The sequence below is a fragment of the Cervus elaphus genome, chromosome X (genome assembly GCF_910594005.1).
Source record: "Cervus elaphus chromosome X, mCerEla1.1, whole genome shotgun sequence".
Taxonomy (NCBI): domain Eukaryota; kingdom Metazoa; phylum Chordata; class Mammalia; order Artiodactyla; family Cervidae; genus Cervus; species Cervus elaphus.
In genome coordinates this window covers 54904114-54908701 of record NC_057848.1, presented here as the reverse complement: position 1 = coordinate 54908701, position 4588 = coordinate 54904114, and the positions used below count along the sequence as shown (strand labels likewise).

At 50.7% G+C, this 4588-nt stretch overlaps 1 pseudogene across 1 annotated transcript; it reads left to right on the top strand.

Moving 5' to 3' along the window:
• Positions 1–275: 275 nt before the first annotated feature.
• Positions 276–2938, top strand: LOC122689755 (annotated as a pseudogene). The gene has a single exon (XR_006339913.1). The product of XR_006339913.1 is annotated as an elongation factor 2-like (transcript).
• The last annotated feature ends 1650 nt before the right edge of the window (positions 2939–4588 follow it).

Sequence of the window (4588 nt, the reverse complement as noted above, 5' to 3'; positions counted from 1 at the left end):
ACATTTTGCCAAAGAAGATATACAGATGACTAACAAACACATGAAAAGATGCTCAACATCACTCATTATTAGAGAAATGTAAATCAAAACCACAATGAGGTACCATTTTGCACCAGTCAGAATGGCTGCTATCCAAGTCTACAAGCAATAAATGCTGGAGAGGGTGTGGAGAAAAGCGAACCCTCTTACACTGTTGGTGGGAATGCAAACTAGTAGAGCCACTATGGAGAACAGTGTGGAGATTCCTTAAAAAACTGGAAATAGCTCTTCCGCCGTCATCGCCGCCATCCTTGGCGCGACCTAGCTTCCTTGGATCTGCCTGGGAGAATCCACTGCCATCTGCCCCCATGGTGAACTTCACAGTAGACCAGATCTGGGCCATCATGGACAAGAAGGCCAACATCCAGAACGTGTCTGTCATTGCCCACGTGGATCATGGCAAGTCCACTCTGATGGACTCCCTGGTGTGCAAGGTGGGTATCATCGCCTCTGCCCGGGCTGGGGAGACCTGCTCCACTGACACCCGGAAGGATGAGCAGGAGCGTTGCATCACCATCAAGTCAACGGCCATCTCCCTTTTCTACGAGCTTTCAGAGAACGACTTGAATTTCATCAAGCAGAGCAAGGATGGCTCTGGCTTCCTCATCAACCTCATCAACTCCCCTGGGCATGTTGACTTTTCCTCAGAGGTGACAACCACACTCCATGTCACTGATGGTGCCTTGGTGGTGGTGGACTGCGTGTCAGGTGTGTGTGTGCAGACAGAGATGGTGCTGTGCCAGCCATCGCTGAGCGCATCAAGCCGGTGCTGATGATGAACAAGATGGACCAGGCCCTGCTTGAGCTGTAGCTGGAGCCTGGGGAGCTCTACCAAACCTTCCAGTGCGTCGGGGAGAACGTCAATGTCATTATCTCCACCTATGGCGAGGGCAAGAGTGTCCCCATGGGCAACATCATGATCGACCCTGTCCTTGGTACCGTTGACTTCGGGTCTGGTCTCCATGGTTGGGCCTTTACCCTGAAGCAGTTTGCAGAGATGTATGTGGTCAAGTTTGCCGCCAAGGGCGAGGGGCAGCTAGGGCCTGCTGAGCAGGCCAAGAAGGTGGAGGACATGATGAAAAAGCTCTGGGGAGACCGATACTTTGATCCAGCCACTGGCAAGTTCAGCAAGTCAGCCAACAGCCCTGATGGCAAGAAGCTGCCACGGACGTTCTGCCAGCTCATCCTGGACCCAATCTTCAAGGTGTTTGATGCAATCATGAACTTCAAGAAAGAGGAGATGGCAAAACTAATTGAAAAACTGGACATCAAGTTGGACAGTGAAGATAAGGACAAGGAGGGCAAACCACTTCTGAAGGCTGTGATGCGCTGCTGACTGCCTGCTGGGGATGCCCTGCTGCAGATGATCACCATCCACCTGCCTTCCCCTGTGACGGCCCAGAAGTACCGCTGTGAGCTCCTGTACGAGGGGCCCCCAGACGATGAGGCAGCCAAGGGCATTAAAAGCTGTGATCCCAAAGGCCCTCTCATGATGTACATTTCCAAAATGGTGCCGACCTCTGACAAAGGTCGGTTCTATGCTTTCGGCCGGGTCTTCTCAGGGCTGGTGTCCACTGGACTGAAGGTCCGCATCATGGGACCCAACTATACTCCTGGGAAGAAGGAGGACCTGTACCTGAAGCTGATCCAGGGGACAATCCTGATGATGGGCCGTTACGTGGAGCCCATCGAGGATGTGCCTTGTGGCAACACTGTGGGCCTTGTGGGCGTGGACCAGTTCCTGGTGAAGACTGGCACCATCACCACCTTTGAGCATGCCCACAACATGTGAGTGATGAAGTTCAGTGTGAACCCTGTTGTCAGGGTCGCTGTGGAGGCCAAGAACCCAGCCAACCTGCCCAAGCTGGTGGAAGGTCTGAAGCGGCTGGCCAAGTCGGACCCCATGGTGCAGTGCATCATCAAGGAGTCTGGGGAGCACATCATTGCAGGGGCTGGGGATCTGCATTTGGAGATCTGCCTCAAGGACCTGCAGGAGGATCACGCCTGCATCCCCATCAAGAAATCTGACCCAGTTGTCTCATACCGGGAGACTGCCAGTGAGGAGTCGAACGTGCTCTGCCTGTCTAAGTCCCCCAACAAGCACAATAGGCTTTACATGAAGGCACGACCCTTCCCTGATGGCCTGGCTGAGGACATCGACAAGGGCGAGGTGTCCGCCCACCAGGAGCTCAAGCAGCGGGCCCACTACCTGGCTGAGAAGTACGAGTGGGACGTGGCCGAGGCCCGTAAGATCTGGTGCTTCGGCCCTGATGGCACGGGCCCCAACATCTGCAGAGACATCACCAAGGGTATGCAGTACCTCAATGAGATCAAGGACAGTGTGGTGGCTGGCTTCCAGTGGGCCACCAAGGAGGGGGCGCTGTGTGAGGAGAACATGCGGGGTGTGCGCTTTGATGTCCTTGATGTGACACTGCACGCTGATGCTATCCACCGTGGGGGTGGCCAGATCATCCCCACGGCTCGGCGCTGCCTGTATGCCAGTGTGCTGACTGTCCAGCCCCGGCTCATGGAGCCCATCTATCTTGTGGAGATCCAGTGTCCGGAACAAGTGGTTGGTGGCATCTACGGTGTCTTGAACAGGAAGTGGGGTCACATCTTTGAGGAGACCCAGGTGGCCGGCACCCCTATGTTTGTTGTGAAGGCCTACCTTCCTGTCAATGAGTCCTTCGGCTTCACTGCTGACCTGAGGTCCAACACGGGTGGCCAGGCCTTCCCCCAGTGTGTGTTTGACCACTGGCAGATCCTGCCCGGTGACCCTTTTGACAACACCAGCCGCCCCAGTTAAGTGGTGGTGGAGACGCGCAAGCGCAAAGGCCTGAAAGAGGGCATCCCAGCCCTGGACAACTTCCTGGACAAGTTGTAGGTGGCCTCCGCTCAGCCCGCCATCGGGTGGGACTTGGCGCAGCCCTCGCGCCCAGGGACAGTGACCACAGCAACAAGCCCCCACATTCTCCATGACACCTCGAGGCTGTCCAGACCCAGTAATGCTCTGCCTGACAGGTTTCTGGGGCCCACTTCGTGCCATCGCTCAACATGAACACTTGATGCCATTTCTTTCGATATTTATTTCCAGATTTCAGGGGCAACAGAAGTGCCCTTGCAGCAGGGACTTATCTGGCCGGTGGGGATGGGGGAGGGGATGGGACAACCAATACTTTTTTGTTGGGAGGGAAACATAATGTCAAAAAAAAGCTAAAAATAAACGCATTAAGAGGTTTATTTGGGTAAATGGCCCATAGTGGATTTTCCTCCAGAAAGGGGAAAGAAACAAGCGGGTAGATGTTCTCTTTGGACAGAAGCTAGAAGGCAGGAAACCCCTCCCACACAGTGTCACTGAGCACCTCCAGCTGTATTAGTGCCATTGGAATAATAAACTTGACATGGTGGAGAAAAAAAAAACTGGAAATAGAACTGCCATATGACCCAGCAATCCCACTCCTGGGTATACACACCGAGGAAACCAGAATTGAAAGAGACACATGCACCCCAATGTTCATTGCAGCATTGTTTATAATAGCCAGGACATGGAAGCAACCTAGATGCCCATCAGCAGACGAATGGATAAGAAAGCTGTGGTACATATACACCATGGAATATTACTCAGCCATTAAAAAGAATTCATTTGAATCAGCTCTAATGAGATGGATGAAACAAGCTCATTATACAGAGTGAAGTGAGCCAGAAAGAAAAACACCAATACAGTATAGTAACACATATATATGGAATTTAGAAAGATGGTAATGATAACCCTGTATGCGAGACACCAAAAGAGACATAGATGTATAGAACAGGTCTTTTGGACTCTGTGGAAGAGGGCGAGGGTGGGATGGTTTGGGAGAATGGCATTGAAACATGTATATTATCATATGTGAAACGGATCACCAGTCCAGGTTCGATGCATGAGACAGGGTGCTCAGGGCTGGTGCACTGGGATGACCCAGAGGGATGGGGAACACATGTACACCCGTGGCAGATTCATGTCAATGTATGGCTAAACCAATACAATATTGTAAAGTAATTAGCCTCCAAATAAATAAATAAATAAAATATTTTATAACTGTGTGGCTTTTTATTTTATTTTTATTTTTTGGCTGCACTACACAGCATGTGGGATCTTATTTCCCTGACTAGGGATCGAACCCTTGTCCCCTGCGTTATAAGTGCAGAGTCTAAACCCCTGGACCACCAAGGAAGTCCTTAGCCACTTTAAAAAAAAATTATAGAGATATAATTGACACAGAATAAACAGGTCATAATTAAAGTGTCCATTTTGATAAATTTTGGCATCTTTACACACTCATGAAACCATCTCCACAATCAAGATAATATTCATTACCATTCACTCCCCAAAGTTTCTTCATGAACCTTTGACTCTGTCCCCCTCCTCCCTCCCCTCTTCTTCTCCTGCTCCAGGCAATCATTCTTCTGCTCTGTGTCACTACTGATTAGTTTCCGTTTTCTAGAATTTTCTATAAATGGAATCATGCAGTATGTGCTTTCATTTGTCTGGTTTCTTTCACTCAGTATA